The sequence below is a fragment of the Panthera leo genome, chromosome B2, assembly GCF_018350215.1.
Source record: "Panthera leo isolate Ple1 chromosome B2, P.leo_Ple1_pat1.1, whole genome shotgun sequence".
NCBI lineage: Eukaryota > Metazoa > Chordata > Mammalia > Carnivora > Felidae > Panthera > Panthera leo.
This window is the reverse complement of record NC_056683.1, coordinates 112,142,563-112,157,722: the sequence shown is the minus strand read 5'-3', so window position 1 is coordinate 112,157,722 and position 15,160 is coordinate 112,142,563.

Below are 15,160 nucleotides of genomic sequence, written 5' to 3'. Positions count from 1 at the left end.
TCTAAGGAAGAGTCGGGGCCTAGGTATGAGCTCTCCCTACCAGAGGATTGCTAACATCACCCACATCATGCTGCCAAGCAGAGGAGAGGCAATGGAGAGAGTTTGGCGAGGTATTGCTCACAGAGGGGACCAGGACTGCCTTCTCCCCATCTGCACAAACTCCCCAGTCTGCAGGAGGACTGGAATGTGGCTCTTATACAAGTCCACTAGACAGAGAGTTGGCCGTGGAAGCCATTGGAGATTAGTGGGCTGTGGTCTTGCCAGGACCACTGAAGTAGAAAGCCAAGAAGTGAAATCAGAGGAGTGCAGCCTGAGGCCATCAGCTAGGGGCCACCAGGGCCTAGGGGAGTCTGAATGTCTGTTAGCCTCATCCAGTTAAGTATGGAGTCATTTGGTTTTATCTTGTCCTTCTCAATCCCCACCCCACACTCCACAATGAGGAGCTAGTACCTGAAGGAGAGGAGGGCAAATAAATCAGACTAGCTTTTTCTCTGCAACTCTCTCTGTCTCTGTCTCTGTCTCTCTCTCACACACACACAAAGAGAGAGAGAGAGGGAGAGAGAAAGAGAGAGAGAGAGGAGAGAGAAGGAGAGAGAGGTTTTCCAAGCAGTGCTAAGAGAAGGGGGAAGAGGTTTACTTTGAGACTGAGAAGAAGGCTAAATAATATACCAACTTAAGACTGTTCATGGGGCGCCTGGGTGGCGCAGTCGGTTAAGCGTCCGACTTCAGCCAGGTCACGATCTCACGGTCCGTGAGTTCGAGCCCCGCGTCAGGCTCTGGGCTGATGGCTCGGAGCCTGGAGCCTGTTTCCGATTCTGTGTCTCCCTCTCTCTCTGCCCCTCCCCCGTTCATGCTCTGTCTCTCTCTGTCCCAAAAATAAATAAAAAACGTTGAAAAAAAATTAAAAAAAAAAAAAAAAAAAAAAAAAGACTGTTCAACCAACCACAACTAACTGAGCTTAATGAATCAGAACCACTGCTTGTAAAGGGGTCATTTCTAATCTAGTTGAGGGAAAAGTAATTAGAGAAGTACAGGGGCAGCTGGGTGGCTCAGTCGGTTAAGCATCCGATTTTGACTCAGGTCATGATCTCATGGTCTATGAGTTCAAGCCTCATGTTGGGCTCTGTGCTGACAGCTCAGAGCCTGAGACTGCTTCGGATTCTGTGTCTCCCTCTTTCTGCCCTTACCCGGCTCACACTGTCTCTCAAAAATGAATAAATGCTAAATAAATTTTTTTTAATTAAAAAAAAAGAAAAGTACAAAATTTCATGGGGAGCCTGGGTGACTCAGTAGGTTGAACGTCTAACTTCAGCTCAGGTCATGATCTCACAGTTCATGGGTGGTTCATGGGTTTGAGATGTGAATCAGGCTTTACAATGACAGAGTGGAGCCTGCTTGAGATTCTCTGTCTCCTTCTCTCTCTGCTCCTCCCCAAGTCTGTCTGTCTGTCTCTCTCTCTCTCTCTCTCTCTCTCTCAAAAATAAACATTAAAAAAAAGTACAAATATTTCATGTTTATCCCTCAAAAACCTGATACCCCTCAATAAATTGGTTATACTATATAAAAGTCTTCACAAAAAACCTATTGGACACATTTTGCTTTTCCTAAGTTCCTTCAAAATTTCTAGACATAGTCCCAGGATCCATAAAATATTCATGGATGTTCAGAGGACTTAGAAGATAAAGCTACTTCTGTTTTACTATAAAGGGACATATTATTTAGTTGTACCCTCCACTTCCTACACATATGAATACTAAAGGTTACTCCTTTAGGCTTTAAAACCTTGAAATATATAATCATTTTAAAACAGCAATCTCTAAAATACATTAAAAATGTATTAGTTTTTTAAGGTCTTAATGCGGGGCTTCTCAACTTCGGCCCTGTTGACATGTTTTACTTGGTAATGCCTTGTTGTGTCGTAGGATGTACAGGAGAACCCTTGCCCTTTCCACACTGGATGTCAGTGGCAACTTGTCAGTGGTGACCATCAAAACCGTCTCCAGACAATGCCAAGTTTCTCCGGAGGGCAAAGTCACCTCCAGATGAGAACCATGGTTTTAACTATCTCTTGGAGATGCAGTCATTATGAATAAAAATTATCACCCTGTGTAATAGAGAGAGGCCCACAGTATCAGTATGCCCTCTGAGTTTCACCAGGGATGAGATTTTTGCCCATCATTTCTACATAAAAATGTCTTTACATAGAAATGTCTTGTCTTTTTCCATTGTCCTTTGATGTCATCCATCAGTCATTCTTAATATGCTGTGTAAACAGATGCAGTGTCCAAGGAAAGACTAAGAGGGGTCTTACCTTATTCCTAAAGAGAAAGGGCAAGAGGAAGAAAAGGCAGAATGAATGATGTGGCTCTTGCTCTGTAACTCTGCATAAGGAAAGTACTGGAAGTTTTTTCTGTTTTTGAGGTGAAACCAATCCATACCGGTTCTGCCCAAGGAAACGCTCGACCTTAGAGTGACAGTGTTCTTAGCCCAAACTCTTTTCCTGAGAGAAAACAGAGAGGATTGGGAAGACATTGCTTATATGGGCCTTCAGGTTGGAATGAGACAATCAGACACAAGGAATCAGAGATGGTGGGAAAAAGCCTAGGCCTGCACCAGTCATTTCATGGTTAGCATTTGGTTTCCTTAGATTCCAGAACCTATAGTTTGCAAGATTGGCTTTTTCAGGCTGCTTGCGTTTCTTTTGTTTATCTTTTGGTATTTTTTTTCTGTTTAGTGTTTATTATGTTTCCTCTCAAAAATGCTCAACTTTTTCAGTAGCACTAAGGAAAGAAAAAAAAGGAATGTGTTGTCAGTAGGGCTAGACGAGTACAGGTCATGGCAGGGGTGATGGAAACAAGAGAACTCCAAGAGAGAGGCACAAAGGGAGAGAAAGAAAGGACAAAGTCCTCTACCACGAAGTCAATTCCCTCACTACTCGGTTTTCTCATTCTTTGGAGGAATTTTGACCATTTAGTCAATGGTTCAATTTCTTTACAGCTTCTTGCTGAATAGAGAGCTCTTGTGATTAGCGTCTGTGTTTCCAATGGCTGCCCTTGTCAGTTTGACCTCTAGATAAATGGATATTACCACACCATTCTCATAAAACAGAAACAGAAAGCCAGGTGTTACCCAATTCTGTTTTAGACACTTTTGGCTTCATTGTTTACAGGTGACATCGAAAAATTAGAAAAAGGTTACGTAAAACATCACAAAGGTCATCGGTAAGGTCCTTAGGGATAGTGAAAGGAGCAGGAGCAGAGTCTAGGTGATATTTGATAGCACACATGTCTATTGTCCATGGTCTTGGGATAGATCACAAGCAATGCTACAAAAAGCAAAAGACTGGTGGCCATAACAGCTATTTTCCAAAATTTCAAAGTGACTTTCACATTCTGAGGTAATCTTAACTGGGTCTTAAATAAATATGATAGACAATCTGAATTGATCACAAAAACTGTGTTGTAAGGCAATAAAAGCCTACTGACGTAAGCTGCGTTACACCAGCTTATGTCAAATTTAAGGACCTGGCCTGGTAAGTATGCTTATTTCAGTTAAGACCCAATCAGAAAGCTTTGCTACGGATGTGAATAAATCAACAAAATTAACATTTGGTTTTGCAACCTATAAAAATTAAAGAAAAAATTTAATTTTGAATGTGAAAAAAGGTATATTACTCAACATTCCCACAAACTTGTGGAAGAAAAATAAACCCATCATTAATAACTATTAAAAAAGGATTATTTTGGGAGCACCTGTGTGGCTCTGTCGGTTGAGCGACTTCGGTTCAGCTCAGGTCATGATACACGGTTGGTGAGTTCAAGCCCTGCATGGGGCTTGCTACAGTCACTGCAGAGCCCAATTCAGATCCTCTGTCCCCCTCTCTTTTTGCCTCTCCCCCACTCATGCTTTTTAGCTCTTTCTCTCTCTCTCAAAAAAAGGATCATTTTGAAATTGAAAAATTATTTTTTTTTTTGGTGTTTATTTTTGAGAGAGAGAAACACAGACAGAGCGTGAGTGGGGGTGGGGGGGAGCAGAGGAAGAGGGAGACACAGAATCTGAAACAGGCTCCAGGCTCTGAGCTGTCAACACAGAACTTGATGCGGGGCTCGAACTCATGAACCATGAGATCATGACCTGAGCTGAAGTCAGACGCTTAACTGACTGAGCCACCCAAGCACCCCTGAAAAATTCTTAAAATTACTATAAACTTCAATTATTCAAATATTCTAATGTTTTAATATTTAGTATTCTAGTATTTAAGCTTTCTTTTTTTTTAATGTTTATTTATTTTTGAGAGAAAGAGAGCACAAATGGGGGAGGGGCAGAGAAAGAGGGATCCAAAGCAGTCTCAGGGTTTCCAGTTGTCAGTGCACAACACCCTGTGGGGCTCAAACCCACGAACCATGAGATCATGGCCTGAGCCAAAGTGTGACACTTAACCGACTGAGCCACCCAGACATCCCACCTAATATTTAAACTTTTAAATGAAAGCTAGCAGGGAAAATGCACTTATAGAATTGTGCAGAGAAAAAGATTTTCATGAGATCTTTCTTAGAAGTTCTTGTTTTTTGGTAGTCAGTCCTCCACACAAGTCAGGGGAAATCTATTTCTCTAGAGAACTGTCCTGGAATAAGTTGATGAAGTAAATCATATGGGAAAAATTAGTAAGTCAAACACATCCTATGTAGTATTGTCATAACTAACCCAGGAATTATCTACATTTTACATTTACTAATTCCAGTCAAATACATATTCTATGTTTAAAACCCTGTAAATTTTATTTTATTGCTCATCTATAAAAAGTTATAATCAGTATATTTCAAACCTTAAAGAATATTTAAGTATAAAAATAATTATTTTTATTGTGAAAGTTTGTAAAATAGCTTTTAGTATTTCTTTTTTTTTTTTTTTTCTTGAGAGCGTGAGAGTACACAAGCTAGGGAGAGAGCAGAGGGAGAGAGAGAATCTCAAGCAGGCTCAGGGCTCAACGCTGCTGAGCCCCACATAAAGGCTTGATCCCACTACCCTGGGATCATGACCTGAGTCTAAATCAAGAGGCAGAAGCTCAGGGGCACATGGGTGACTCAGTTGGTTAAGTGTCCGACTTTGGCTCAGGTCATGATCTCATGCTTTAGGAGTTCAAGCCCCACTTCAGGCTCTGTGCTGACAGCTCAGAGCCTGGAGCCTGCTTCGGATTCTGTGTCTTCCTCTCTCTCTGACCCTCCCCGACTCACACTCTGTCTTTCCGTCTCTCAAAAATAAACATAAAAAAAATTAAAAAGAAAAAGGTCAGAAGCTCAAATGACTGAGCCATCCAGCAGCCCCAGTTTTTAGTGCATTTTTAAAAGTTCATCCTTAAAATTAAAAAAAAAAAAATCCAAGAATTTTTATCACTTTTTTTAAAGGTTCTGATTAGGAACTTGAAAATTTCAAATTATACATTTTTTTTTCACCTCATACATCAAAATTAATTCCATGGAAATTAAAATACCAAACTTTTTATACCAAATATTTTTAAGCCAAGAAAAACTAGAAACAAATTTAAATGACTATTCCATTAGCTTTTGCAATTTTAAAAATTTAGATGTGAAAGAAATTAATTGTAAGGAAAAAGATGAATATATTTGGCTTCAAAAATTAAAACTTCTATCCATCAAAAATAACCAAAATTAGCAAATTGGAAATTAGTAATAAAGACAATAGGAAAAGGGATGAAATCTCTAGACCCTAAAAGACCTGTATAGCTATAACCTTGATATGAAAACCCAACCGCATACTCTTAGGAAAGAAAATCATGCAAAATTGTTACTATCAGTGCAAAAGTTCTAAGCAAAAGGAAGACAAATAAAATTCAATGATGTAGTAAGTGTGTGTATAATACTTTATCAATCAATATTGATCCCAGGGATCCATAGATCATGGAACTTCAGAAAATATAATAATGAAACCAGTGGAGTACTGGAGCTAGCTTGTACTGGCTTGTGAGTGCTGACTGTCAAATTTTCAGGAAATAGGAAAGGATGTGATTCAGGAAAAAAGAAAATGAATCAAGACGGCAGGTCAGAAATGTAGAATGGAATGAAAAGCAAATGATGAGTAAGAGTGGTAAAGCACAATAAATATTGACTGTATAATATAATAAAAACAATGTTCTGCAGGGTTTAACATATATATGAAATTTTTTTAATTAAAAAAATTTTTTTTACTTATTTTGAAAAAGAGAGCAAGTGGGGTAGGGGCAGAAAGAGAATCCCAAGCAGGCTCCACACTGTCAACGTAGAGCCCAATGCGGGGCTCAAACTCACAAACTGTGAGATCATGACCTGAGCCAAAATCAAGAGTAGGATGCTTAACCAACTGAGCCACCCAGATGCCCCATATGAAATTTTAAAACACTGCACAACTGCATGTATATCAGGAGTTTAAATGTTCTAAGTTTCTTACGTTGTCTGGGAAGAGAAGAAAATCACCATTTAACATTAGAATTTTAAACGTCAAGGATGAATGACTTAGCTACCTACAAATCCAGACAAATTGATATTAACCCAATAAAAATAGACAGAGTTGGGGCACCTGGGTGGCTCAGTTGGTTAAGCGTCTGACTTCGGCTTTGGTCATGACCTCGCCATCTGGAATTCGAGTCCCATGTTGGGCTCTGTGCTGACAGCTTCGAGCCTGGAGCCTGTTTCAGAGTCTGTGTCTCCCTCTTTCTCTGCCCCTCCCCCACTTGCACTCTGTCTCTGTCAAATATAAATAAACATTAAGAAAAATAAAAATAAGCAAAGGTAATGAAAAGGCAGTTCAAGAAGAGGAAATAAAAAGCTCAATAAACCAATAAAAATATTCAAATTCACTAGTAATCAAAGAAATATATATTATATATATATAGTTTCATACAAATATATATATTTATGTATACATATAAACATTTGGAACTACAAATATGGTTAAATCTCAAAAATATAATGCTGAGCAAAAAAGCTACTTGCCAAATAAGTACTGTAATCTCTTCTCTTGCTCTCTTTTTTTTTTTAAGAAAGGAAGACTAAAAAAAAAAAAAAAAAAAAAAAGGCAAACTGCCCCATGCAGCGCCTCATTTGTATGTGTCTAGAGTCTTGGAAACCTGACCACTCAGGATCTCCTACAAATGGATCTTGAGAGCTTGTTTGACGGTTCTAGTAGGGGCGCATAGCTACCTGTTTATCCTTGACAGACGAATGGTCCTCCTCTACCAGGGAAGGTCATCCTCGTCTTTGCTCAGCTTTGTCAGGGACAGACTTGGAGCAGTGAGGGAGGAAGGGGAATCATGCCTAACCAGCCAGATCAATCCAATCAACCCTGGGGATCAATGGAGTGACAGATGTCACAGCCAGATGGCCCACACATCTAGTAATCTCTTTTCTCTTTAGTTTGAAAATATGCAAAACGATGCTCTGTAAAAATTGATGGATAAAGCCATATTTAAAAGGTTTACAAGAAGCCCAGGAATGAAATGTAGAAAATTCAGGATAACGTGGAAGACGAGGAGGGAATGGGGGCAGGTAGAGGTGCCTAGGGCTTCCGTCATTTCTGTAATGTGTCATTAAAAACATCTGACACAACACTGGTAAAAATGAAAGAATTTGATAGAACTGGTCGGTAAGCACACAGAGTTTATATTATACTTTGCTTTCCACTATTATTTTTATATCTCATAATAAAATAAAAGTTTTTAAAAGATGATTGTGCAATTGAACATGGATCAGAAGAGACAAGGGGGTTGTTTGTGGAAAAAAATAAAAGAAGCAGAAAGAAGCAGAGAGATTTGAGAAATATGTAGAAGGTGAAAGGAGTAAGATGTGTCATTGGGTTATGCACAGGGGATGAGCGGGATTCCAGACTTGCACAACTGGAGGGAGGGTGGTATCATTCACACAGACTAGAAGTAACATCAAAACTGTAATTTTATGTTTTATAACAGAATGGTCCCACTTGCCAACCCAATGCCAACATTAGTGAAATGGGTAATGTAGAAGATAAATTGGTATAATCCTTTCAATAGGTAACATTGACCCAGGACCCACTTATGAAAATCTACCCAAACATTCCTTCTAAGCCCAGAAACAAATTTATGCAGTGGATGGAACCAGAGTGTATTGTGCTAAGCGAAATAAGTCAGTCAGAGAAAGACAAACATCCTATGATTTTACTCTTTTGTGGAATTTAAGGAACAAAATAGATGAACATAGGGGAAGGGAAGAAAAAATAAAATAAGGTAAAAACCGAGAGGGAGGCAAATCATAAAAGACTCTTAAATACGGAGAACAAACTGAGGGCTGCTGTCAGGGTGCTGGGTGGGGGCATGGGCTAAATGGGTGATGGTCATTACAAGGACACTTGTTGGAATGAGCACTGGATGTTATATGTGACTGATGAATCATAAATTCTACTCTCGAAACCAATACTACACTATATGTTAACTAACTTGAATCTAAGTTAAAAAAAAAAAGAAACAAATATATGCCTAAAAATATACTTATGAAAAATTATCATAAAAATTTGCAAAAACCCGACAGTCCCAATTGTGGGATAATTATTAAATAAATTGATAGATTTACTTAGAGAACAATAACTGTCCTTTAAAAGTATAATTCCAAAGAATAGATAAGAAAACAAAAACTGTATAGTAGCATGGAAAAAATATGATATGAGGTTCTCAAAATAAAAAACCGAGGTAAAACTTAGAAACAAAAATGTAATTCAACCATGTTTAAAGCCAGGGAACCTATGTTGTTAAACAACTGAAGGAATCCATGTTAGCAATGATTGTTTGTGTTATGTGACTATGAGTGATCTGGTTTCTGTGTTTTTCCAGCTATGCTTTAATGAATACATATTAGTTTTTCAATGAATAAAGTAAACATGTAATTTTTAAAGTTACATTAAGGAAAGAAACAGGTGTCATGCTGGTTGAATTAAATACATAATATAATTTATGTATCCATTTTCCACTCAAATGTCATTTGAGCTGTTTCTCTTTTTTGCTTATCATAAACCAGGGGACTATTCACATTTTTGTAAACTCATTTTGGCGTAATTATGGAACATTGTTGTTAGTGTATACTTAGGAGTAGAAGGATATCAAATATTCAGTTTGATGATACAACTCCAAATTATTTTAAAAATTGTTTCCACTTCCATGCATACTCTCTAGCAGTGTATAAGAATTCTTGCTCCATATCTTTGCCAACATGTAAAAATGCTCTATAGATTCTAAAGCTTAGGTAATAGAATGAGTGAATATGATCAATATTGGTTTTTATAATTATCTGCACAAACTTCATCAATATGCTTGTTTTCATGACTGGATTTTATTCAAATAGAGTGATTCTTTGGTGTTCTCTTTCATTAATCCTTACTACTGTTATTAATACCTTTCTTCGACACCATTGGGTTAGTCTTTGTTATATTTCTGGCTTCTTGGATGATTAGCTCTTTCATGTTTGCTTTTCTATTTTCTTTTTTTATTTTTATTTAAAATTTTTTTTTCTAAACATTTTTATTTTTGAGAGGCAGAGAGAGACAGAGTACAAGTGGGGGAGGGGCAGAGAGAGAGGGAGACATAGAATTGGAAACAGGTTGCAAGCTGTCTGCACAGAGCCCCACATGGGGCTTGAACCACAAACTTTGAGTTCGTGACCTGAGCTGAAGTCAGATGCTTAACCGGCTGAACCACCCAGGCTCCCCATGTATTTCCTTCTAAACTTCACTATACTGATAGCTCAAAATTTGCCATGCAGTACTTTTATTATGATTCAGTTCTAAGTAATGTAAGTTTTAATTTTTATTTCTCTTTTGACATAGGAATTCTTTCAGAATTATGTTTTTAACTTTTAAATATATTGGGTCTTATTAAATTATCTTTTTGTTTTCTCTTTCCAATTCAATTATATTATGTTTAACAAATGTAGTCTTTATGACATTACTCCTTTGAAATCTGTTGTAGTGTGCCGTATCACCTAAAAAACGTACAGTCAATATTTGTAAATTTTCCATATATGTTTAAAGGAATGTGTATACTCTCATTCATAAATATCTACATGTTCTTTAGATCAAACTTGTTCAATATGTAGTGAAAATCTCTTATATTCTTATTATTTTTGCACAATTTATTACTGAATTGTGTATTAAATATTTTTACTATCATGATGTAGTTGTTAATGTCTCCTATTTAGAGTTGTTACATCCTTCTAGTGAATTTAATCTTTTATCTTGATATAATGGTGTCCTTTATTTTGCCTCAAAAATCTGTTTTCATAAATATTAGTATAGCTATACTACATTTCTTTGGGTTTCTATTTACTCAATATAACTTTTTCCAACTCTGAGTTCAACCTTTTTCTGTTGTCTCTTGTGAAAAATATATTGCAAGATGGTTTCTTTTTTATAGTCTGAGAACTTATTCCCTTAATATTGACTGCAATTACTCATATGTTTTAATTTCTTTCTTTCTTTTTTTTTTCCTACTTTTTATTTTTAAAGTAATCTCTACACCCAACATGGAGCCTGAACTCACAATCCTGAGATCAAGAGTCACATGCTCTTGTCGCCAGCCAGGAGACAATTTATGTTGTTTTAATTTTTTTCTGCCATCTTATTATATACATTTTATTCTTTCTAATTTTTGTTCTGAATTGTGTATTTCTTTCTATTCCATTTACTTCCTTGTAATTGTTTCACTATAGGCACAATACTTCTAGACTCTTAATGATTATCCTTCATATTTTCACATGTATATTTAAGAAAGTCTAATTAGGTAATACATTCATCCTCCTGCATAATACAGAGAATTTAGAAAGCTTTAACTGATCACCTTTCTACTTTATATACAATTGGGCTCCATTATTTTAGCTCTGTCATATTATTTTTTTAATTAAAAAAAATTTTTTTAATGTTTATTTATTTCTGAGAGAGAGAAAGAGACAGAGTGTGAGTGGGGAGGGTCAGAGAGAGAGGGAGACATAGAATCCGAAGTAGGCTCCAGGCTCTGAGCTGTCAGCACATAGCCTGAAGTGGGGCTCGAACTCACAAACTGTGAGATCATGACCTGAGCTGAAGTTGGCCACTTAACCCACTGAGCCACCAAGGGACCCCTGCCATATTATTTTTTTTAAGTTTATTTATTTATTTATTTTGAAAGAGAGCAAGAGAGAGTACAAGCAGGGGAGGGCCAGAGAGAGAGGGAGAGAGAGAATCCAAGCAGGCTCTGCACTGACAGCACGGAGCCTGAGGCAGGGCTTGAACCCACAATCCATGAGATCATGACCTGAGCCAAAACCAAGAGCTGGACACTTAACCAACTGAGCCACCCAGGCTCCCTTCTGTCATATTATTAAAAAAAATTTTTTTTTTAAGTTTATTTATTTTTGAGACAGACAGAGACAGAGTGTGAGTGGGGGGAGGGGCAGAGAGAGGGAGACACAGAATCTGAAACAGGCTCCAGCCTCTGAGCTGTCAGCACAGAGCCCGATGCAGGGCTCAAACTGACAAACCACAAGACCATGACCTGAGCCGAAGTCGGATGCTTAACCGACAGAGCCACCCAGGCGCCCCTATTTTTAACTCATAGATTAAACATTATTATTGTTCTATATCCTTATTTATTTGTTGTGTTTTTCCATTATTATTATGATTATTATTATGATTAAACATTATTTTTCTATATCCTTATTTATTTGTTGTGTTTTTCCATTGTTATTATTATTATTATTGTTTTGTTTTGCGTCTCAGATCTCACCTCTGCAATCCTGTACAATGTTCAGAAATCCCTTACTCAGTGGTTTCTGAAAGAAAGTTTCTTTTTCAATCCCAGGTTGAAAATTGATATCTTTCAACATGTTAAAATATTATTTCACTGCCTTATACCTTCTATTGTTGCAATTGAAAAGTTAGCTGTCACACTAATTTTATTTCTTGGTAAGTCTCCTCTATTTTCATTCTGCTGCTTTTAAAATGATCTCTGTGTCTTTGGTGTTTTGGTCTGCAGTTTCTCAATATTTGTCTACATTTGGATTTAATTATATTTTTATGCTTGGATTTGTTATGCTATTCTTTAATCAAGTCCAGACAACACTCAGTCATTAATCATTTTGAATATTAATTCTCCTCTATTCAGAGCACCTGGGTAGCTCAGTCAGTTAAACATTCTACTCTTGGTTTTGGCTCAGGTCATGATCTCACAGTTTGTGAGATTGAGCTCCCGCTGTCAGTGTGGAGCCTGCTTGGGATTCTCTCTCTCCCTCTCTCTCTCAAAATAAATAAACTTAAAAAATTCTCCTCTATTCTTTCTGGTATTATTATCCTCACTTACAGACAGAGAAACCGAGTCTCGGATTATTTAACTGGCTGAGGTCAGATAGCTAATAACAATGGAGCTGGGATATGAATCCAGATTAAATTCCTTAGCCTGTATTCCTGTATTTTAACACACATACCAAACTGCCTTTAATTTCTCATTTTCTGGCTCTCTGTTCCTGGGAAAGTTAAAACATTACTATCAAAGTGTATTCTGTAAATAATATTAGGGAATATTCAGTGGCAATATAAATTAAAACCAAGTTAATGGATTAACTTCACCTGAAATAAGTATTGCATAATGTCAATAAGAAGAATTAAAAAAAAGAAAAAAATACATTGATTTCACATCTGTATGAAGCTTCTTCACTTCCCGTGTAGCTAAGAGATTGGTATCTTTTAACCAATCACTTTTCAGAGAAGGAAGTAAAGGGGTGCTGTATTCATGAGCTGGGTCAACAGTTTAAAGTATTCACTAGAACAATGAGGAAAATTGGGGCACCGCCTGGCTCAGTAGTTGGAACATACGACTCTTGATCTTGGGATCATGAGTTCGAGCCCCACTTGGGTGTAAAGATTACTTAAATAGATAAATAAAAACTTAAAAAAACCAGAAAGAAAAATGAGGAAAATTAACACAATCTGACAAGGCTGCAGGAGTTCTCAAGCAATGTGACATTTCAAACAAGTTTAGTAAGGAAAATGTGGAATTATTCCCAATAACTGTCAAATGAATATAGCAGCCACTCTAAACTCTGGGGCATAAAGTGAATTTGAGAGCAAATGGGATTCATTGGACTGCTTGAATAATTCAATGTCCTGTAGAAAAAAGATTTCCTTTTCTTTTTTACTCCTCATCTATTCAAGGAGTTTTGTTTTCTGACTTATTATTCTTTTTCGTTCTACCTCCCCTATCTCTAACCCACTTTTGCCAAAACACGATCCCACACTAACATACACACATACGCACACACACATTCTAGTTCTGATAACTCACAATAAGATTCTCAACTGATTTCCTCTATTTCATAAGCTAAACTATTCTGCCTCGATCTGTCATTTTCAATAAAACCAGCAAGAGAAGTTTGAAGTACACAAGATAGCTACTCAGATACAAAGAAAATAATTTTGTCTAATATTTGTGTGTTGCCTTTGAGTATTTATTATACCTCTTATTCTATCATCACGATTCCCTATCTGCTGTTACTTAGATTTACTGACTGTTGTGCTGATTTCTGCTTTCTATATCATTCTGAGAATTCTCACCTGGTTACGTCTCCTAGGTTATGTCATTTCTTCCAATAAGATCCACTACTTTATTTAATGAGTGTTCTTTCTTTTTTTTTTTAATGGCATAAGTTACGGCCTTCAAATTTGTGATGCCCTGAAGCTCTTTTTGACTCTCATAGTTTAAAATTCATGACATGTAGTGATCGTGTTATGTTTTCTACATGTGGATGACTGGTGATTCAGCCATAATCTCACTCATTTACCAGCCTCTAGTTTTTTCTTTTTTTCCCTTTAAGTCAGCCAGCGTACTGTAACCAGTGATCTTTCTAAAGCACAGATCTAATCATGTTATTACTGTCTTTGTGAAAAAAACAAAACAAAACAAAAACCCTCCATAACTTAGGGGCATTTCTCAAAATTTATTCTGCTTGATACTGTATACATTGTTCCTAAATAAATATAAACAAATAAGTCAACATTAAAGAAATGACTCCAAAATTAAGCATATTGCTGGGAAATCTTCATATTATAATTCTCTCTTAGAGTTTTATAGTGCTGTGATGATTCCTGCAGGTTTTTTTAAAAAATTTTTATTTATTTTTGAGAGAGAGAGAGAGTGCTAACAGGGGAGGTGCAGAGAGAGGGAGCCACAGAATCTGAAGCAGGCTCCAGACTCTGAGCTGTCAGCACAGAGCCCGATGCGGGGCTGGAACTCACAGACCAGACCATGAGATCATGACCTGAGCCGAAGTCGGACGCTTAACAGACGGAGCCACCCAGGTGTCCCCATTCCTGCAGTTTTAACTGATTAATTTGGTTTAGCTCAGCATTTCCCAAACTTGACACCACAAGCTCCTCCACCCCTTACACATACATATTTTGGGGGGTGATGAGGGAAAACATTTAGTAAAATATCATGGAACTCTATTCTTCCATGATGACTTCTGCAGGACACAGAAGGCCCTCCCTGCTATGGCCAGACCCACCTCTCTTCATGTATGACCCGCCACCAGCCAATTACTCACTTGCCACCTGGGTGCATTTGTAACTTCTTGCAGCTTCCCCAATGACTCAGCGTTTCCACAATTTTGTATCTTTAGTTGTACTTTAATCTGTGTTGGGAAAGTCCTTTGTCCTGTTGTCCACCAAACTAATGTCTCATAATTCTTTAGGATTCTGGTTTTTTTTTTAAATTGTTCCTTTTGTGAAGCTTTCCTTAACTCTTCATATCATGAAATTTATTGATATAAAATGAAATTCCCCAAAATGTTGTATGAGATATGATTCTGATTGGTACTGAATTTGAAATTTTCTTTTTTTTTTTTTTTCTTTCTTTCTTTCTTTCTTTTCTTTTTGTTATAAAATGTTAACTTATTTTTGAGAGAGAGAGCAAGCAGGTGAGCAGGGGACGGGCAGAGAGAGAGAGAGAGGATCTGAAGCAGGCTCTGAGCTGTCAGTGCAGAGCCTGATGTGGGGCTCAAACCCAAGAACTGTGAGATCATGACCTGAGCCAAAGTCAGACACTTAACCCACTGAGCCACCCAGGCACCCCCTGAAATTGAATTTTCTATGTAATTATTTTAAGTTTAACATAGTT